Consider the following 23,543-nt stretch of genomic DNA (forward strand, 5'->3'; position numbering starts at 1 on the left):
TGGACAGCTTTGGAGAAGCTATTTTACTTTTCAGGGTAAAATACAGATAGGCCAAGAGAAGATCAACCTAAGGTGGCTGTTGGCATATATTAGCGACATTAAAATATTTTCAGGTGTATTTTCTAGGAGGTGATGTGCATGAAGTGAGGATGTCTGTGGACGTGTGCAGTTATATGATCCGGTAATTGAACTCATTGGCCAAATTTTGCTCAAATTTGACCCATGACTAACAGACACAACCAGTTTTAGTAAATAATAAATTAGGTAGAGAGATTTGAATTAACATCCTCACACAGCAGCATTGTGAGCATCTTATTAGGTACCTGAGAGTCCATTTCTGCAAGCGGAAGGAAAGAGAAAGAGGTGTTAGAAATTGCCTGGCAGTAATAAAATCCTTAATTCAAGTGTCTGCGTAGTTTCTCTTAAGTCTAATAAGTTACAGGGCCAAACTTTGCTCAATGTGGGAGTTTTCTGCTAATCGCAGTCCAGGGAAGGATGCATAGCCCGCTCTAGATAAGAGTGATAAGCAGAGGATTAGGTTAGAGAGCTAATTCCCATGTACTGTCTTTTCCCATAGAGGCTAAGGGTTCATACAAGGAGGTGCATCCGTCTGCATCCAGACTTCACAAACGCACATTCTCATCCTGCAAGTTTTACTGCCAAGTTGCTCTACCTTAAATCACTTGCAAGTAGGGTTTGAACTGTAATTCATGTTGGATTCTGGCAAAACCGGGAATAAAGATGTAAGAAGTGTAATGATTTGGTTCCTGAGAGAAAAGGCAGGCGAAGATGCAGGGGGAGGGCACTTTACAGCCACATGACAGTTTCACCATGTGGGAAAAATGTCATCCTAACTCTAAATAGCAAAATTGCAAAATCCTTGAGCATTTCGGGAAGATCAGTCATAGCAAACAGCAACACAGGAGGTGGGGAAGGAAAGTCGGAGGCTTATGAGCAAAAGACAGGCAAAGTAAGGGAGTTGCTCAAGGGAAGGGGTACACAGGCAGGCACGAACCCCTGAATTTCCTGATCAACAATAAGAGGTTAAAAGCTGCAAGGGAATCTTCCAGCCCAAGCGGGCAGGAGGACCCCAACATCATTTCCCATACACCACACAGCCAAGTGAGGAGAAAAGTAATTTCTTTGGAAAGGAGGCACAATAAGACATGAAATACAAGCACATCTTTCATAGAATTTGTAAGCCATAAAAGGTAGTTTAATAACATCTGGTGGAGGGGCATGTTGAAGCTTAATTAATTAATCCTTCCAAAGGACTCGGAAATTCTGGGATCAAAGGTGTTGCAGAAGTGCAAAATGTCATTATTATACCTATAAACGCATGCTTGTTAACTTAAATGCTGTTTATTTATTACCACTGTATACTTGTATAGCAGTGTATATCAAGTATATTATGAACATTTTAAAAGTACACTTTTTCATCACAGAAAGCTGTCCCTGTCTCCGTCCCCCTGTGCTCACCGGCGGTTGCAGAGCAGCGGTGATTCGCAGGTGCTGCTGATAACGGATCTCAGAAACACATAATTGACTCCAATAACACCTCTGGTTTTTCAGTTGGGTTTTTTTTGTGTGTGTCTGTGGTGTTTTCCACTCTGTAATATTTACATGGATGCTGCTACACAAGAAACAGAGATTACGCACAGTGGTCCATAGCCATGACTAAAGCCTAAAAAATTAACTTCAGGGTTTGTTTCAGCTTGGTACATGGTTGCAATTTTCTGTTTCCTCTCTCTTCCTTTCTGTTCTAGCATCTGTCCTACACAATAAAAAATATTAAGGTTTGGTAGGCCTATTCTGTGCATATTTTGACTAGATTCATTGAATTAAGGTCTCCCATCCATCTGGAGGATTTTGTTTGTTTGTTTGTTTGTTCCTTGTTTTGTAGCCATTTATAAATAATAGAAATCATAAGCAATGCTGTGTTCCCACTAATTCAAAATTTAGCGTCGGATGTTGTTTACAAATCAGAAGAGCAAAACATACGCGTCTTCAGCAGTCAGTTAGAATGCAAGGTCTTTTTTTTCTCCTGTATTGGAGTATATAGTAAAATTATTCTTTTCCTAAGATTTATTTCAGCTTTTGTTAAATGTTTGGCTTTACGCCTTCCCATAGTTATATGGAATCTTCTTTGGACTTACACTGGAAAAAAAGTTTAGAAATGCACTCTCTGTGATTCATAGCAGCATTATTTAGACTAAATTTGTATATTCTGTGCAGATGACAATAGCTTCTTTGTAGATCTTTTTAAATATAGATGAAATATGAGTTTTCTTTCAAGGTACAAAATGTCATTAAGGGCTCAGGTGGTTAAAATCAACATGAAAAATACATGCTGCATTTTCCCCTCCTTAAATGCAATAATGTAATCAGATTTCAAGTCATCTTACCTACCTCACTTACAGCTTTATGGAGATTAATTAGTTTTTAGCCCCCAGTCACATGATCTTTTCTGACTGCCATTTAGCTACATTTGCTATCTGACTTGAACCTGTAAGCTGTCTCCAGCCCCAGAGGACAGATTAAATTTTAGTATTGGTTGCCTTCTTCCTTTGATTTAAAGGTAGATAGTTATAGCCATAGTTCAATTATTCTCTGTTGTTAATTAGCCATGTGTTGTCATCGTTTCTTTGAAAAAGGCACGTGTTTGAAGGAGAAGAAGAAAAATGGCTCAAAAGTAGGAGACAACTTCTTTTGTGTGGCTGAGCTAAAAAGGTTTTTCCCGATCAGGTGCAGAGCCATAAAAATGCTTTTAATTCACATCTATATCACCTCTTGCTGCTTTGGTATGCCTGGCTTTTATGCACTGCTAATCGATACGGTTACCTTCTCACTTCAGTAAAACAAGCTGATCAGAAAGGAGGAGAGGAAATATCTCAGCTTCTCTCCCTCAAGCAGGAGAGGCGCAAGTTTGGGTATTGCCATCCATGCATCTGCAACTTGGCTTTTGTTTTCTAAATTTTCTCCTTAAATTAACTTAAACACTTATTCTATAATGTGATTTTACGTAAAGGGAATGTTTTATTCCTTGTTGAGAATGATTTCTAAGGCCATTTAATATCGAAATAAATTCCCTTCTCCTCTCCTAAGTGTATTAGATACGCTAAACATACAGTGGATAAAACAGTGTGTAGACAAAATCCTGCCTTTAATTCTGGATATCGTGTTTACTTCAGTGAAATCCTCCTTTCTCAAGTAAGAAGAGAACATTTTGGCCCATACTGTGAAAAGATAAGAAACAGATAAGCTCCAGGGGAAAAATAGAAGGATTTTTTTTTTTTGCTGTGTGTGATTAAAAATAAAGAAGTAAATAATAAAGGGATTTGACTAGTATTGTTGCTTAGGATGGTGTATAACTGGGCTCCTCAGCAGCATATAACAAAAGATCAAAGGGATCTCTGCTTCACATAAGTAAACCAGTTCTTGGAGTAAAGGCACGGGCTGCGTGGTTTTTCCTTAGGTGAGAGCTGGGAGTGAGTTAAGATAATGAAAGTGTTATCTATTACATGTTGAGAAAGCATTGGAGCCAAAACTATTGAAGCCTTTTTACGGACATTACATGTGGCTGCCTATTTGCCATTTGTTTCCTAAATTTTCTGTAATTTGCTCTGCAGCAAACATTCACCTTGGTTAAATAGGACTCCGCTCAGCAATATTCAGCAGAACCGTGGTGTTTCCTGGCTCCGGCCATGAAGGCTCCGCAGGGTTTTCACTGCTCAGGTGTTGCAAAGCCTAATCCTTATTCAGGAACCAAAACGATCCACTTTCCTTGCCTGCGGTGCTTGGATCCCTGCCTTTGGCAGTAGCCCCAGACTCCTGCAGAAGATGAAGACATCCCTCCATGCCTATAGATGGAAAGGCGCCAACATGGATGCCATCAGAAGGACGCAGCTGAGCATATGCTGAGAAAATTGTGGCATCCATACTGTACATGGGGAAGGGCTGACTGAACACACCAGTTTGTTGAAGCTTATGGCCCTGAAAAGGAAACATAGGTTTCCTGTAAATGTCATTCAGGGATATGCTAACTGTTATTTCCTGGCGCTGGATCATGATGCTTTCAACACATTCTGTTCATCTACCTCTGCTGCCTGCCTGCCTGGCTGTGCACAGCGATAGCTCTCCTGTCTTCTCACCTTTCCCTCCTCCCTGCGCGAAGCTAAGGTAAGAGACACTCAGGCAAAGTGAAAAAAATGGCTTGGGGATGGAGCACCAAGGGAAAAAAAAATTAAAAAGGGATGGTTCAGTGTTGCGTGCCTTCCCGTAGCTGCCACCGTTGCAGGACAAGTGGGTAACCGGTGTGTTTGGGCTCCATTGCTTTGACTCCATTATGAGTGAACTGGTCCCCTGGTGCCATTCTGCTGTGGCATTTCATTTGTACAGATTGCTTTCAGCCTTAGTGCCTACACTATGGCTGCTCCACTATATGGTCTTAAAAGGTTTCCCTAAGTATCTTCTACAATATGAGTTGTCTCTTCAGCTGTCTGCAGTCCTACCTCCCTTCCTTCGTCAGTCCTTCAGGTATTGTGTTTTGGAGTGGAAGTGCCAGAAAGCAAGATGGTGCATCAAGAAGAACCAGAGCCAAGCATCGCTGCCATATCTCCGCTGGAGAGACAGCAGCTCAGCATCACACCGTCCATCTTTGGTTGGTACCTGGGCCTCGCTGCACCATCCCTCCAGTGCAAAGCAATTAAAGGAAAAGAGGTAAATGCTTACAAATGAATCAGTTTAGGCTGCTGAGGGCATTATTCCAAGCCAGGAGCATAGACCCTGAGCTTTTGTTCTGGTGATAAAGGGGATATGTTATCTCTATTCCAGCTCCGAGCTGTATAATGTGCCGATGAAAAGCAAGTTTCTCTGCCTAGTGAATAAGGATCATTGTTTCGGGGATAATGAGGCTCCACTCCCTTTTGGCTCTCTCTGAAAGACCACAGCACTGGCGAAGAAACAGTGCCGTGGGTCCGCCAAGTGTCTGCTGAATGCAGTGGTGACAGGCACGATTTTCACAGTTATCATTAAATGGCATGTGAGTGGTTTTGTGCGCCATGTTATACTGTATCAACCCATGATAAACAAGCAACTGGCTACAGGACTGCAACCTCCTACCATCCACCCTTTGCCATAACGCTATTGTGTTTGCTTGATTAGATTTCCCCCCCCCCCGCCCCTGCACAAGTCAAGAAAAGAAAGAAAATAAAAATGGTACAGAATACATACAAATAAAAACAGAGCAAAAAAGTAGATTATAGTTGGGTGCCGGTATGCCAATTTAATTTGCACAATTAGGATAAGGAAGGCTTTTATTAACACGATAAGGAAGTCATGATAGCAGAAAACTAAGCAGATGCTCAAATCACATCAGCACAGTCAGGAAAACTCTGGTCAAAGCTCCAGCTGAAATCCAGTGAAGTTGTAGTGTCTCTGAAAATTTGGCATCTCTTTTTACCTGCTTAAGTGTGAATCTAATTTTATTTAGTGCTATCTGTGTTTGGGAAGCTCAGACCTAATTGCTGACATGTCACATTCAGTAAAAATAAGGAACCAATAGCGGTCTTTTTGTCATTATTAATTTCAAGATCATTGTCACTATTACTTTCCATGAGCAAAAAAAATAATGGGTTTTATGAGAGAAAACCGCTCAGATTTGAAATAGAAAGTATGACTTGAAAGGCCTCAGTAAGACCCCCACAGCGCTGGGCAGGAGGCGGGGAGCAAGGTGAACACCTCATTTTGGATGGTGATTCCCTGGACCAGCCAAACAGAGAAAGTATTGGAAGCGCATGAAAAAGATACAGTGAAAGCAATAGCAGTACTGATTTCTCTAGGGAGCATAAGCCCAGGAGATGCCAGGGTTTTGCTGGGGTCCAGTGGTCCATGGGGGCTCATCGGTGGCCATCCCCAGGAGGGCACAACCCACTGGGGACAAACAGCACTACACGTATTCCCTGACTTACTGTGGAGCCTGGCGTGACCAGTTTTGGCTTACCTTATCCATCCTCCTCTTTCTCCTTTGAGGCTAGATGCTCAGCATTTTTTTGCAAATTGGGCCTCTTTGAAGTATCCTCTTTCTCCTGTTGTCAGGAATACAAACAAATAACAACAAATAGGTGAAAAGCCAAAGAAAGCAAGATTTAAACCAAATGGGTCTACTTTACAACTGGCTCCGAGTGTGACCAGGTTTACTTGGAGTGGAATCATCTCTGAGGCAAATGGCAATGCTTAATTCAAGGAGCCAAAAGAATGGTTGTCGTAAGGATGCCTCTTCTAGCTGTTTCTAGATGCAAAAAAAAGCACAATATTCCCTGTGTCGCCTGCTAGGCATGATTGCTCATGTAGGATGCATTATTTGATACCTGTTATTTACTAACGCAGTTGAACTAAAGACCTAGGCACTACTGGACCCAGTTCACGAATATTTATTGCACCAAATCCAATCTATAATGTAGTGTCAGCCTTGTACCAAAGCAGGAGACAGTAGTATTTATGATTATTAGTACAATATTGAATCATCCTGAACCAATTACTGGTCCAATTACTGTGTCATTATTATCTTCTGAATAGGGCTTGATTTGTCTGTGATAAATATGATGCAATTAAACTACCTTTTTACATAATAAAACACTGCAGGTGTTTATTCTTAAGGGTTTACGGATACCAACAACCAATAGATTTAATTAAAAAAATCCTTGAAATAAATGTGAATTTCATTAAATTGTTCTAGCACTGGTGAATATTTTAAGACTATCTACCAAAAGATTCTTTCTCTATAATCTGTCTTAAAAGCTATGCTAAGTGCACAAAAACAATGACTTCAGCTTTTTAATGTTTCAATAATTAATAACATTTCTTTAAAGAATGTGTAATTGGTCTCTAATAGTATAACTTAAGAAACAAAAAAGTTTTGTGGGTCAAATTGCTATTACTGCTGTGTCAGGGTGAGGGATAAATGTATGCTGGCTTATATGAAAAATCTTATTAAATTCAGATTTTCTTCTCAATAATTTTAAATTTAATCTTACATTTTTAGCGCTACAGCCATAAACATAATATTGACTTAACTCCAGTTTGGTACTAGCAATAGATGCAGAACTACGTTGTGCTGGATTTATATTATAAAAACAAAAGATCATTAATGTGAAACCCTACCTGGAATTATTTTGTCTCTCAATACTGTGGATAAATAGCTATAGCTTTTAGCTATAAAGCAGCCTAGGTCAATACAGTATAAAAGTGTATGAAACCCATTGCTGGGCTGTTTTATGCTGGTTTCCAGAAAGGCAAATTCTCTTCCCCAGCTTTGCTGCTGGACTGCCCTGTTGCACAGGGTTCAAACGAGTGGTGATGCCAGTATTGCCTCTCTCCATCCTTCCTCCCACGGCTGTATTCAGTGCTCCCTCATCCATGTTGGGTGTATGTTGTGTTTGTCTCTTCTTTTTTCTATGGGGATTGCCATAGCATACAATGTCAGGAGAAACAGTAGGGCTTCTGGAAACAGGACAGATGTTTGGACCTGGAAGTTTTTCTTGTGTTGGGGTAGAAAAGGCTCAAGGTTTCTTTTAACAGCACATCCAGCTAAGTCCAGGACAGGTGGGAGCTCGTGATCCAGTTTCACAAACACAGTTAAGGAGGCACGAAGCAGAGTTGGGCAGGAGCTCCAGAGGCTTGGTGATGCTAACCCCCACCAAACTGGGCTCATGGACCCAGGGCTCCGCAGTGGCGCAGCTCCCAGGGCTCCAGGCTCACATAGTGCTCCAAAATAATGCATGCATTTGCAGAGGATTTACTTTTATATCTAAATTGTATTTGATCATCAGCTAGATACTTCCACATACATTTTCAGATATCTGTATTCTTTCAACTGAATGCATTATAAGGAGTAGCCGTGAGATGCTTTAGGCCACGGGATCTCTCTTGACTGTCTAATACTTAAAGAGAGTGCTTATGTCTGTGTCTGCTGAATAGCTTTTCCCTACAGCTCCCATCGGTGGCCGGGCTGTGTCAGCAGGGCAGGACGTGCACCCTGGCTGCCCACCCCGCTCCCGTGGGACATGCCTCAGTGCCTCTGCGTCGCAACTTCTCGCGTTCCCTCCCATCCATCTTCCCTACAGCACGGGGCAGGCTGAATGATAAAATAAAGCTTTTGCAAAAGGTTTATTAAGCAAGACGTAAGGTCAGGCTTTTAGTTGCAAGTCTGGAAACGAAAGGTTACAAGCAAAACAAATATAAACACAATCCCAGTCTAAGCTTAAACAACTGGATTCCTTTTCAGTTGCTTAGTCCAGTTTCTCAGATCCTGAAGACATACTACAGCTGTCGGGATTCGAAGCATCCTAACTTCTGCCTTAAATCCTGATCCTATGGTCAGGCACAGGAGCTGGCAGCTTGGCTTCCCTCCTCCTCCTCCTCCTCTGGTTGTAGCTCTCAGGGCACGTTTGCACTCTTTTGGTCTGTGATGAGACCTATTTTTTGTGAAGTGACCCTGCTGTAGACATGTCACGTAGGCAGCGTGCCTTTCCTCCTCCTCCTCCTCCTCTCTTTGGTCTACTTTGCCGCTTTTCCCCAGCGCCAGAGCAGATCTGGCTGCTCCCACCCTTGGTGTGCAGCGCAGGGTCACTACAGGGCTGCGGGGATTTGAGATGCTCGTAAAGGCGTCGGGGGACGCTGACGGCTTCAGTCCCACTTCTATTCCTCGTTCCCATCTCAGAAGTTGCCCACTGACTGTCCTCACCCGTCCTTGCTTCCTAACATCCAGGTACAGAGTAACTCCTACAACATCACTCTTGCTTACTGTGTAGGACCCACTCGCTGCACTGCCATCCGCCTTAGGGATTTTGGCACCAAAACCAGGAGAAGGGATGAAGTTTAATAACATTCTCAACTTGTTTGCAAACTAAAATCAAGACTTATTAGGCCAGAAACTTCTGATGATAGGAGCGATTAAATAGCCAAGGTCAGCTTTGTGCCTAGTGTAAATCGGGGATGTTGCACTCTCTTTGATGATGGTGCTCTGATTTATATTAGTCACGGCCCTACACTGAAGCATGGATCAATAAACACTGAAACAGAAACACATTGAGAAGGAGAGCTAAATCAGGGGTGAAAAAAATAAATAAACTCCCAATGAAATGACAATCTGATGGAAGCATCCTGGATAGATAATTCTGATAATTATTTCAAAGCAGCCAACGCATTTGGGCTCCTACCGCAGTCTCTTTGCCTTTGGGAGTGGGGCCTGTATCAGCATTCAGCATCAGTTTCTGAGGACTTTATCCGTGAGATGCCTTGTGTCTGCCATACGGCACCGGGTAGCATAGCAGGTCTCAAAGAAAAAAGTATTAATGGATGGATAATTGCCCACCTTGTAAAAATTTACTAGGAACTTGATACTTTTATCATTTGTCACAAACAACTCCACAGTGTAATAATGTAGGAAGTATCATTGGTGCTATAAAAAAGTGATGGTGCAAATTACACTTCTCTTTTGCTGAATGGTGCTAAATAGCAGGGAGTTCCCATTTTTTTATTGCCAGAATTTCAATAATTGTAGATGTACATTTGCAGGGATCAATTGATAATTTGGAACACATGCCATCAATATTTCATTTTCTCTATATTTTTAAATGAAAGAAAGAAGCCCAATTTCACAGTGGTAAGATTAAAAAAAAATCTCATTTTGTTTTCCTGTCTACTGTTAAGGAAGAAAGCTCATTTCTTGCAGCATAAAGGGATATTAATGAATGCAAAGAGCATTTTCCATATTGCAGAATAAAATTTACTGTTCTAACCAAAGATATTTTATATAAATTAAGAGTTTGTTTAAAAAAATCGAAAATGGGAACTCAATTCTAGACAATGCTTAATTTAAACTAAGTGTTAAAATAAAAGCAATAACACTGAGAATAAATTAATGAACTACAATTAACTATATTTACAATAAGTGGTTTGGCTGGAAACACCTATTCCCTACACTGATAAAATAAAACCTGCATTCTGCAAAAGCTGAAATAAGTTAAATGAAGATGCTTTTAACAAGGTTATTACTTAAGCAGTGACAGGTTTACAGATTTTAGCACCATTGGGTTTTCACAGGAGCTACAGCAAGTGCTAAAATAACACACACCTTCAGGTTCATTAAATTCACCAGTGTGATGAAATAACTGATATTTTTCTATATTACTATAGTGCCTCAAAGAACTGACTATAAATAAGATACACTAATAACAACTGTTTGCAGTACTAAAACAATAAAATAATTCTTCCAGGCTTATATGCTAAGGAAGAAATAAGTGTAAGGCAGACTGTTAGCATAGTTATATTTGGTGGCTTTTATTCTACTGGTACCATGCCTTCAGCTATTTATTTATCATAGAAATGCCCTATAAAATGTTTTATCATTCATTGTGGCAGGAAGAAACTTGTTCAAAGGGTACATGAAGAGGGGGCTCCCATCCTGAAATATTTACTTTCTAATCTGGTGTTTACTGAAGCATTTCTGAAGACTAGCTTATGCAAAGAACTGATTTTTAAAAAGGAGCATTTCAGATGATAGTAAATCCCACGTTATACTCTGTTTTGGAAAGAACCAATGCTGAAAAAAGCAGATTTCTAATAAATCAATGGAGTATGGCCTTTGGAGACCTGGGAGACATATGGACAGTAATAGAGTATCTCAGGTTGTTTCGTGAACGGTTCCATCTGGATGAGGGCTCGGTGTTATTCGCAGCCTCCTTCTCCCCTAAAACACCTTCAGTCTTACCCTCAGCCCCTGTCTCAAATATCAGACCACCTGGGATCCGCAGCTGTCGGGCTGAAAGTGGAGCTGCCGGGGCAGCCCCGCGCCGTGAGCCGCCAGCAGCCACAGCCCCGCTGCTGCCGGGTGAAAATCAAGGGAGTTTGGGCTGTGGGATTTACACCAGGTGTAATATTTAATGCTTAATTCCCTTGTATGTAAATATATATTTATATATATATATATATTTTATGTGTGTGTGTGTGTGTGTATACACGCACACATGTATGTGCAAACATATCTATGTACACCTAAAGGGTTGGAAGAACTATTTCCAGTGCCGGGTTTTGGTCCCTATAGGGGCCCTTGGGTCTCCCAGTGCTGATGCAGGAGTACAGCAGGAGTCATTTCACAGCAGTTAGAGGGTGCAAAACCCATGTAAATGGGGAGAATCGAGCCTAGGATGTTGTAAGCTTGCCTAAATTTTGCAATGCTATATCCTTCCTCTGGATAATTTGCAGTTTTGCTCTCTGGAAACAGTAAACTGTATTTCAGCAATATACATGATTCCAAAGCATGTTTACACTGATTGAAAGATTTCCTTTCAGTGGTTGTAAGCAAGGCTCGGATGATAGTAATTGTGCTGCAACGTGTGAAACCCAGCTACAGGGTTTGATCTATCCCATCGCAAAGCTGGTGTGTTGTGTGGGGAGTCTGGGAGCACGGGGCAGGACAGCAGCAAAGTTGCCAACTCCTTGCGCCCTTGTGTGATGGAGGTTTTGGAGGATGAGTCCCATCCATCCCTATTTCCCAGAGCGCTAACGGCGCATGCACAGGAGGTGTGTTAAGCCTCTCTCAGATGCCATCTGAGCTCCCCACAGCACCTAGTACCTAAAATTTCAAGGAGAAAAAAATCCCATGTAACTCCAGCTTGAGGATTTTCTAACAGTGGCTCCATCCTTTCTTGCCAACCCAAAGCGATTCATTGTGTTTGAAGACCGCCTGCTATCATCAAAAGAAAACCCCCCAAATATCTCAAAGCTACTGTTTTTCTCCTACAAGAGGGACAAGTGTACAAAGGGACTGCTGGACGCACATTTCAGATAAGTGGGACGTGAACAGTGCTTTTCACCTGGGCAAAAACCTTTTAATTTTTCCACATACTTCATAAACCCCTTGTAATATCTCTGAGAAGAGTAGCATGACCATTTTATTGGTGAATAAACAAAGTCGCAGTGATTAAATGACTTCTTTGGCCTTAGGCACAAAATAGCTGTAACTGGCCTATACATGAAAAAAATGTTTTTCATTAGAAGTTCTTTATCTCAGGAGTTCCACTCCCACCTTGATTTTACACAGCCTGCACTTACCGATCTTTTGAGGAAAATGTTTGAGTTATTAATTTATTTAGATTTTTGTAAACTGTGGGAAACTTGGGGAGTAAGTTGGGTTTGAGTGCCTGGTTGTTGTTAATAATTCATGCTTCATGTGAAAATTGATCAGAAGCATCCTGGAGAGACCAAACCATGCTGCCTCTGCGATCAGCTGAGACACAAACTAAATACGAGGCATGAACTGAAAGATATTGCTGAGAAAAACTTCACAGACCCATCACGAGCCAAACAGTGTGGCTGGTGAGGGGTGTCAAAGGGAAGTGCAGCACAGTGTCCTTTGAAGCCTGGTCATGGAGACAAGGATGTGGGAAAAGATCCTGCAGCGAAAAGTGGTCAAAAGTTCTTACGAGGAGGACAAGAGCAGCTCCGTTTCCTGAAGGCAGAACTCCAGATCAAACAGTCCTTTGTGGAAATGTTCAAAAAAACCTCAACCTCATCCTGAAACGAGGATGAGCTCCAACACCTGGGGCGGGATGGGAGGTCAAAGGAGGAACACTGGGGGATGTCTGTAGATGCTGAGGCTGAGGCTGTGCCAGAGCTGATGAGATGGACCTGTTCTGTCAAATGTAAGAGTTTATATTTTCTGCTAAAAAAAATGTTCAGAAATGATTCCCAAATGGAATTTGGGAAGTGTTTGCTGAGCTTTAATTTCATCCTGGATCCATTGATTCATCAAGGCCAGGTTGGATGGGGCTTTGAGCAACCTGGTCTAGTGGAAGGTGTCCCTGACCATGGCATGGGGGTTGGAACCAGATGATCTTCAAGGTCCCTTCCAACCCAAACCATTCTATGATTCTATGATTCTATGATTCTATGCTGTTCTTTCATTTAAAGTAACTTCTGTTACATTAGAAATCACATGTATCTGACCCAGAAAGACAAGAATTTGTCAGTCTCTAAGGAAATGTGCTGAAAGAAGGTTTTCTGGAACCTAAACCTTCACTCAGCTTTTCAGCTGGGAATGGAGCCTCCCGGCCATATTCTCACCACAGAGGGATCCCAGGAGAAGGATGAAGGACCAATGTGAAGGAGAGTGTGCAGAGGTCACTGCAGGCACCTGCCATTTCTGGAAGAGTTTCTGTTTTGAGGTATGTGCTCAGTTTGGATAGGTAAGCCATTGTGTACTGGTAAAATTTTTTTTTCTCAGATTTCTACATGTTTTAATTGCTACACATGAATAAGCACATAAATTAATGCTAGATGTATTTCTTGTCTGTGTAAGTGTGAGCTATATAGAGATATGCATGTACAAATTTACATGTAGTTATCAGTCTTGGTGTCCTACTTATTAAGGTAATTGTGTCATCTAAATTCTGTCATACTTGGTTCAGGACAGTTTCATTAACTGTTCCTATTACCCTGGCATCAAAGCACCTATATCATTGAGGTAAATCCAGAATAAATCCCTTAATTTCCCAGGTTCTTTCAGCATTCTTGCTTGGAAATAATGAGAGATGCTTATAATCAAAGAAAAATGAGATATCTGACACTGAAAAAAAGAGTAGGGCTAATTATTATGGTATACTGAGGCACAATAATTGAATTAGTATGCTTGTACAAATTATTTTCTATGTGTTGGCATAAGAAATGATGTTGACAATATTCCATTAATATTGCTATTATAATCTTTAGTATTTTATATATATATATATACACACATATATACATATTCTATATGTATATATGCTTCCAATATATCAGTCTATCTGAGGGAGGACCTCTCTAGCAGCAATATCAGGTTGCACATTGCTCTCCTCCAATGCCAGGTAGAGCAGGAGGAGGAGAGGAAGGAAATATGGATGCTCCAACTAACAATCTCTCTTTCTTTACTTATTAATTTATGCATCAAAGTTAACAAAAGGAAAAACCCCTTTGTGGTAATGTTCCCCTATACGTTACTGAGTAGCTGAACATCATGAGATGTTTGACAGCCTTCCTGATAGATGTAAGGGAGAAATCATTGTGTTACCTAGGCAAACAGACTACATTGTATATAATTTGTCTGCTTCTTAATATCACTCTTATCTTTGTGACATCTGGGTACTGTAATTTATACAACCTAGTTTTTCTTACCCTACCATGTGGCTGTTTTTAAATAGTGGGCTATGATACACAAAAACTAGGCCAAAAATGGATTTTAAATTTCCTTGTCTCAAGAGAGAAGTCCACTGGCATCCTGAATGAAATATTCCCCAGTATTATTGGGTAGTGTTCACCTACTTGGGGAGAGCACTTTCCCTCTGATCATGTAGTGGATTCACTCCAGAGACTAGTTTTCCTCTGCACTGAGCTGGAGCACATCATTTAGGGCACACATCAATGCTGAGCGAACCACTGTCTGTGATCAGGACGAATCCCATGGTGGCACGTTGTGGTCCAAAAACTTTACTGCTCTGGTCTATAATATACAAGGGCTTGGCATAAAACAACTGCACCCTACAAGCACATGGTTAGCAATACTAACCACGAAAAATTGTTTTGATCTTAACCCACCTGTGTGAAGCACTGATGCAGGTCACTGCATCCTGTGTTTAGCTCTCTGTCCCCAAGATGTTGGACCATGAGGAGCAAACACAGCCTGGGCACGAGTGACCTGTCAGAGCAACAAACTGCCATGGTTTGTAGGTCCTTGGCTGATCTGTTGAGATGCTAGACAGGGTGCCAAGTTTAAACCTGTTTCTAATGATTTGCCACTTTGCTGCTGAAAACTGAAGTAAGAGTGGGAACCTGTCTACTTTGGCTAACCAACAATCAGTGCTTGAAGGCTATAAGCACCAAAGTACTTTTTGGCCACTGTTGATGCATTTGTGTAAATTTTACGGGGGTTTTATTATTTTTTCTTTTTTTTTTTTTTCTTTCCTTGCAGATTTGGTGCTTTCTGCAGCTTTTGCAGAGTGCCATGTCCACAGGCTGGTTTAGCAAAGGCTGCTGCTCTACATCACTCTCCCATGGAGCCCACATGAAAGACAGGAGTCTGGGCAGAATCAGAGCCAAGTTTTGTGATGTATTGCTCCTTTACAACCTTGGGGTGCTAGGGCTGCTCACGTTTTCAGACACCTTTAAAACATGCGTCATTGAATCCTGGAAAAAAGTGCAGACATCTCCATTCCCAGGTTTGAAATGTTTCCGTCAAGGTTTATCCTGTCTCCGTACACCCAATGTTCAAATATCCTTCAGGAAGGGCTCCCTGACCCCTGGCTGAGAGCATGGTGGTCTCTGCGGTGGTTTTACACAAGTTGTCTAGAAAAGGGACAAAGTTTCACAGGCAAGGATTTGTGGGGTGAAGGTCTGAGTAAGAGGAACCATACTTTCTGTTGCATTACCCTGCCTTGCAGTTCAGCTGGGCGCTTTTGCACATCTCATAGACTGCTCCAAGCCTGTGCAGTTCACAAAGTGGAAAAAGGAATTGAAGAAGCAAAAATAAATATTAAAGCACGTAAGAATTTAATATCACCTATTCATATAGCAATTATGCCGTTGAAAACAAGATCACCACACCTGTACAAGAAAAGACAAGCAAGCCCAAAACATCTGTTTGGATCCACCTGCCAAGCACCTGTTTTGCTGTTTCAATGCCATTTGATTGCTGGAGATGTAGAGGCTCTTGTGAGGTAATGAGTGATTTTACATTATGCATGATTGAAAACAGGTGTTCTAATGCTGTACAATTCTATGCATGAATAATTCAGTTTGTTTAGAGCAAGATCTTTAAAAGAAGTATGGTCTTTATTTTTTTATAAATATTAAGGTTATTCTCTGCAATGTATGGTGGCTGGTCTTTTCAGCAGGCTCACTGATGACCATTTTTGTATAATTTTATGGGTAGGAAATAACACTGTGAAAGGTAAAAAAAATAATTATACCTAAAGCACATAAGCAATGAAATTGAAAGGTTTCTTTAGCAAGGAGGGGGAAAAAAACCTGTCACTGTTTTAAGGGAGAAAGCCAGACGACTTTTGGCAAAGCCTGCTTCTCAATACTAACAAAACAGCCCAAGAGCTTAATTATATAGAGAGGTGAATGTGCCTCAGGGATAAGTAAGAGCTAGTCCATCTCTTGGTCCGAATTCCAGCTGAGTCTGAATATGTTTAAGAATTTGGGTTGTTTTTTTCTCTCTCTTTTTCCTCATGATTATGAAAAGGTTTCTTGCACAGTTGTATGCTTTGTGCTGGTGGAAGACGCTGCAGGCGCAGGTCTTTATCTGCAGACCAGTTTCTGCGTTGGGAACTGCAATATAAATCGGCCCATGCTCCTCACCATGGAGAATTCAATGGCTGCTTGGGATCATCTCCCAAAGATGAGGAAGATGTGGTAGTCCAAACTGAGAGATGCAGCTAAGCTTGTAGCATCCCCTCTGCTTCTTCCCAAGGTAAGAAACACAGCTGGCTTCAGCCAGGAGGGTTTTGAGTCGGGGTGAGAAGGACTAAGCAGCAGAAGGTTTTCCTGCCACAGTGTGTGTCTGCTCTCTCCTTGCTTCCTCAGCTAGGGCTGTAATCTAGTTTAGTAACAAGGTTTGTAATTAGTGTCAGTTGTGGTGTTAGGTTTTATTATGGGAATCTTCCACTGGGAGCAATGCTGAGATCTCCTGTGCACTTCCCAGGCAAGGTCCATCACGTTGGACAGTTCCCCAATGTCCATTGCAGCCACTCCAACAGCTTCAGAGGTCCACAGCTGGTTCAGTGCCTGCCTTGAAACAAAGTGCTGAGTGCTGCTAGAGGGTATTTCATACATGGAGGGCCAGATCTTGCACCTCCCAGGACAGGCAAGGTTCAAAAGCAGAGGAAGAAGATGCCAGCCCTGCCAAGATATTGTGGTGGAGAATGTGAAATCTTGGTGAGGGTGAATCAGATCTTCCAAATTGTCGTGTCCTGTCCATTGCCATTGACAAGACAAAGAAGTGGGAAAAGAGTAAAAGAAAAGAAAGGGAATGAAATTACGGATTTGAAAGGAGGGATGAACAAAGAGAAGAGGCTGAAAGCAATTATTAAAGCATGCTGCAGTGCTCTGTGCTAATTAAAAAACACACCATGGTGCTAGAACACCAATATTTAGAGCTGCTAATATGTAATCTGAACAGGTTTGAATCCAGTGGCTGTAGAGGTGGGTGAAGTGGACTTCAGCACGTTGTGTGGGGTCAGGAGATAGAAGGAGGAAAATTCAAGCATCCAAAATAGTCAGGTAGGACCCAGGACCTCACTGGGTAAACGGGGGCAGCTCAAACCCTGTGGCCCACACTGCTCAGGAGATGTCAGGTCAGGGTTCCTACAGGACTTAAAAGCAATCAGACTGTAACCAAACCTGGCTAAGCATGCAGACATTTAGGGGTTTAACTGAAGTGAGTCTGTAATCTTTCAGTATTTTATATACAGTGCGTTACTGGAGACTGTAAATTAGAGTTTATAATATCCTATCCATTCAGCTCCTGACAAAGTATCTAAGGAATCTGACCTGCTTCACAGACCATGAGAAAAATCCTCATGTAAAGTGAAAAAGATGAATTACAGCATTTTACAGAGAGGTAGGGGAATTTGTCTCAACTCAGATCTTGGGTTAATTCCCACGACAGGTGAAAGAATGTTTTACCACGCTTTACTTAAATAAAGTTGGGGAGATTTAACAGATGCAGCCCTACAGGCCAAGGGATAAACTCTGCTCCCTTTAATGCATTGGAGCCAATGCCCATGCCATCAACAACATGGGTAGTAATCAAAGTGAAGGAAATAAAGGAAGAGATCTCCGAGGGAAGACAAACAACAAGGAAAAAATACTGTAAAATGTCTGAAGCGTGTGGAAAAGGTGTTGGTTTTTTTTTTTTTTCTGAGACAATTAGGAAGAGGAATACATCCTGGTACTCTGAGTCTCTGCAATCAGGAAAGCATTTTCTTTTTACTGGGAGTTGTTTTTCCTCCCTGTCATAAGCAGAAAATAAATGAAATCTCATAATTATAGTATGCTGGATAGGGGGAAAAAATGAATAAGGAAGATGTGGCATTTCTTGGAGATGCTGCTGCCTGGCCTCCTGAGGAGTTATCTGTCCTGGTGCAGGTGATGGAAACTCACAGTTCCCACTGAGCAGCTGGGAGAAAGGCAGCACATTTCTGCTCCTTCCTGACTCCTTCCCACTAGTTTTTAACCCATAACATCAACTGAAGCCTTCCTTAAGGTTGGTAGAATAATTTCCTATGGATCTACAGCTCTGTCTTTTTTTCTTTTTTTTTCCCTTTCCCGGTAACAGCTGTTTTATAAAACTTATCTGATTGTTTTAAATTAATGTTAGGGGTTACTTTCTGTTTTCTACTTTAAGTCCAGCACATGACTCTTCCAGAGACACGTCCTTCTCTTACCTCTGCAGAGCCTTCTCAGTAGCAGTGAGAGGAGGTGCCAGAAGCTCTTCTGCCACTTTTCTATTTCCTTTCCCTTGCTAGGTACCAAGATGACACTCTTGTTCTTGCAGTTGAACCCTGCAAGGGGAAAGTGCGAGCCTTGGTCATATTATGTTGGGTATGGGTCTGTGGGCCAGATCAGGTGCCTGCAGACAAAAAAGAAGGTTTGGCTTTCTACCTTCATTCTTTTGTGTCACACCTTTACTGCATGGTGTCAGAAGGAAATGGAGTTTTCCAGAAAAATAACCCAAAGAAAATCTTCAGAGTTTCTCATTTGCCAGCATACCTGTGTGATCCAGGACTTTTAGGAGGTTTCCAGATGAGGCACTGGAAAGATGAATGTGGGGGTCTCTGATATCTATGTTGGGTATGAAAACATTTAGTTTCTGAAACCTTTTTGAGAGACTCAAATGGAAGTTGTTCCATAAATTGAAAATATGTGTTTACCTTTTTTTATATATACCTCCTGTGATTTATTAGGTAACTGTTCCCTGTCATCTTTACCCTCCAACTTCTTTCTATTTGGTTTCCTTTCAAGAATTAACCAGGATCTAAAGAACTTACAGGAAATTTTCCACTGCTGACTGGGAGATCTAATTCCCTGATATCTCTGTCGCTGCAGCAGAGGGGACGTAACAAGGTACTTTCTCTAGGTACCAGTAGTCCCATTTCCTAAACCAGTAGTGCGCTCCTTCTTATTCACGGTTATAATAGTGTTGAAAGTGTCAAGTGTTGTTTCCACCTCTTTAATTTTCTTCTCAAACAAAATCCTTTAGTTCTTTGTATGCAGAGGCTGCTGTGGCCTGGATCTCATCTTGTCTTCTAGTAACATCTTCCAGATTTGTTTTAAACTGATTAGACACTGTTGAAGAATCAGCTTCTCTCCCCCGGACAGTACAAAGCCAAGTGTTGACAGAGCTGGCTCCTGGCCATCAGCTACGTGATGACGCAGCATCGCATCTTTTGACAGCACCGATTTCGTTTGGGGCACTCTGAAATGTTCACACACCCTGACGAATTAAAATAAAATAAATTACAGGGTGACAGGAGGCTGCAATTAAAAAATGAGTGTCAGCTTGACCAGAGAGTTGCTTTAATTAAAGGACTTATTCTATACACTGCAGCAAAGAATCTGAAAGTCTGCCCTTCTCATGTGGCTGCATTTTGCCTCTGAATTTTGGTTTTGAAAACCAGAAAAAGATCCTTTTTATTGGGCTACTGAGAGAAATGGTGAGGAATGAGCTGAGTGAATTTAAAATTCTCTCAGTAGGAGTAGGAAAGGAGGGAAATACTTGTCCTTCCATAACTAAATAGCTTCCAGTGCAGTTTAGACAGAATGACACCAGTTTCTGGTACCCACCTGAGCACAGGGATGCATTAAAGTCACGAGGATTGCATGTATTACCACCACTTAGATTCGTTGCTGGATGGACATCATCCTCTCTTTAAGCATGAGGAGGAAATACAGAAGGTTGCAATACCAAATACTATTTCTGAGGTTCATTTGTCCCTAAAGGTTAATAAAGCTCATCAAGAAATACACTGAAATGAAGCAAACAGTTAGCTCTAGGATTTGAGTCTTCCCATCACAGAGTCCTAAGAGATGTCCTGCGGTTTGACACATAATTAATATGTTTATTTATCTTAGATTGCTTTCTTTTTCTTTTCTTTTTTTTATGGCCACCCCCATAATAGCCAAATATAAATATTTCATCCTGTTTCGTAAAGAGCCTAGGGTCCGTTTTATTGCAACACTGTTAATTTCCCAGCTCCCAGAAGTGACACAAAGTATATGCCTGAAAAAAAAAAAAAGTCTCCAAAATTTTCTCACCACTTTTGCTTGAAGCTGTGTTATGTTTACAAACGTGTGGAAAATGTACCTCTTTTGCCTCCTTCAAGTGTCGTGGGAATACAAACTGAGGTCTGATCCGGTAGCACTGCTCAGTGCTGCCTGGCGCTTCTCGGGGGTCCCATAATCCACCCACGAGGTTGTTTCAGTGCATGGCGTAACGGTACATGCTGCTTGTCAGCATCCAAGATCCCAAACACGCGGACAATCAGGCTGGCTCAAGTATTAAAAGCTGACAGTTTTTCAGACAAATGTAACTAATATTTTTGTTATTTATTCATGTTAAAACATTAAAATGTCCTCATTACTCTAAATTTCATCATTTTTAACTTATGAGATGCTCAAGGAATATTTGTAAGAATTATTGGCTTTAGCTTGTGCTGTTTGTAACTCACTTTTTATAGACTTGACTGGTCAGGTAATTTCCACAGTATTGTTTTTGGCTCCTTAACTGGATCCCATCCAAGTTTACAAAGTGCTTCTACAGAGATAATGGAGCACATTCCAGCATCCCGTGAAATGTCAGCTATATATCTAGTGTTAGATGTGTAGTGATAACCTGGGTAGAGCTGCCAGATGCTGTAATTTCTTCCTTGGGAGTACCAAACACCCTGACGATACCAAGACCATTCTACCAAAAGAGGGAAAAAAAAAGGAAAGGAAAAAAAAGGAGAGTGAGCAAGAGAGAAAAGCGTCCAAGCACTCACTCCAGTTTGCTGCTCCTGACCCTGATGCTTACAATGTGGTCTTTACCTCTATTTCCTTATAAGAAAAGTAAATGTAATACTATTAATTTACACCAAAGAATGGTAAGTTAGTTGATGTTAGTAACAAACTTTCATTGTAAAAAGTACTAAATCTTTTTTTTTTTTTTTTGAGGAAATATGTAAATCCAGTATTAAAAAAAAAAAAGGAATACAAATGTAACTCTTCTCTGATCCCAGTCAGCTGAGAAAAGCATGATGATAAAATAAGATTTAGCAGAAGTACAAGCTGAAAATGGTGAATAACACTTTTTTAACAGGGGCCTACTGGAATAAGTAGGTTTCAGAGGTATTTGATTTGGAATATGTAATCTTCTCCTTTGAGGATATTTGTGAAAGTTATTCCTGAATGTTCAGAGGTTTCTCTGCTTTTCATTATCTTTTTTTTTTTTTAACAAGGGCCAGAACTGTACGCATGATTTTCTGTGATAGATTCACATGGGAGGTATTCGTGAACTGGCCAAGGACACATCGTTTACAAGAAGGTCCTGTCAAGCATCCAAATGTCTTTGCTGAAGCTTCCATTTTAGATGACCCCACAGAATGTGAGAAAGCTTTCTTTTAGGGGAATGGCATCTTCTGGACAGAGTTATGTCCAGAAAGTCTGCTGTGCTTAACCCGTCACTGAAATGCCCAGTGCAAATGAATTTAAGGGTGGAGGTAGGAATGATGTATTCGTGTTTTCTCAAGAAAGATGCCAGGAGAGGACTCAAGCCCTTGCTCTGATTTTTTCCTACATGCAGAACTACCTCTCTGGTAAATAAGATTTCTGAGAAGGTCGATTGGATGTTTGGGCCCCGCATCCTGGAGCAATCAGAAGAATTTGGGTCATCTGCCTCTCTTGACTTAAAAATAGCTCCAGTTAATGGCATTTGGAAAGTGTATCTCTTTGAATACAGTGTTCCACTTGTGAAGGGGGCAAAGTTTATAATTTTGGGTGGAAACCATGTGAAAGTTAGCTGGTTCATTGGGGTTTTGTTTTGAATTTTTTGGATTTGTTCAATCTCAAAAGTCAAAGTGAAACTCGGGGGATGTGAACCCATTTGAATCAAAACCAAAAAAGCAATGTGCCAGATCTCCCATGAACGAAAAACCACTGGATTCTCACAGTTCTCATCCAAACAAAGATGCACAAATATAAATCAAATACTGAACCAAATATCCTCTTTTGCTCTTTGTAGCTTTCATGGAAACAATGCAGAATATTAAAAAGATCTGCTCAGTTTTGCAGCAGTAAATACCAAAATATCCTGTGATCATTTGATAGCTGGCAGTTAATATCCTGATCTATTCTCTTTAGTCAGTAATCCAATCCTTTCCAACTAACACTCTACGTTGGCATGCACAGCATAACCCTTTAACATCTTCTCCGGTTGTACAATTTCACAGAGAAGACTCTGCTTACAATTCACAGTCCTTTACATTCTTGCTTGAAGAGCCAAGGAGGGAGATGGAGTTGCAATTATATGAAAACTGTGAGCAGTGTGATCAGTACAAAGACAGGACGCTTAGCCAGTATATGACAAGCTGGAGTACTGAGAAAATATTTAATGATATTTTTCCCTGTGGTTTACCTTGTTTGAGAACATAGCATGGCTCAGAAATGAGAGAAGAAAAAAAAAAAGAAATCAATGTTTTGCAGTACCATCACTCATCATGTACCAAACAGTTTCTAAAGCCATAAAAAAGTGCTAGTCATGGAAGAACAGCAAAGGTTTCATTTGTAACTAAGACACACTTGTTTGTAATAACATGTGTGCTTTTAAATGTTGCCAAGTTGCTGAGGCTCTCTCTCTTATATACAATCTTTAAATATGTAAGTGTTAAAAAAAACAAGGTAATGTTAAAGAAATGTTTTAAAAAAAAGGTTGATCAGATGGTTAAAATCCAGTCAAACCAAAGACAACCTGTTTATGACCTTTCTATGCTAAAAGCTAAAAATGTCATTTTTTTTCCGCAAGATTAATTACCATCACTTTGGGAGTAGTGAGCTGGACATTATTATATGATGTCAATTAATGATTAAAAAAAAGGTGGTTTGCAAATGTAGCACCATAGTCCCTGGTGCATTACATCATTTCTGAAAGATCTTAGCACGTGATAAGCAAAGAACATTTTAACCTAAAAGTCTGAGTGTTACAACCTCCTTTTTGTTGTAACACCCTATGCACAACCTTTTGGCCTTGAAGTCACTTGCAATAAAATTAAGAAGTCAAAAAGAAAAGGAAAAATAACCTCTCAGAACGAGAAGACACCCTCCTGTTCTGCTGTCTATCTGTTAATGCAACAAAATGAGTCACTATATACGTTGGGAAACTTGGTGTTGATCTTAGTATGTGCACTGTTCTCAGCAAGATCCATCATAAAAATCTCCTACTTGGAGTCGTAAGGTTGCTGTGATTCAGGTAT

The sequence above is a fragment of the Platalea leucorodia genome (genome assembly GCF_965183815.1).
Source record: "Platalea leucorodia genome assembly, chromosome: 5".
NCBI classification, from domain to species: Eukaryota; Metazoa; Chordata; class Aves; order Pelecaniformes; family Threskiornithidae; genus Platalea; species Platalea leucorodia.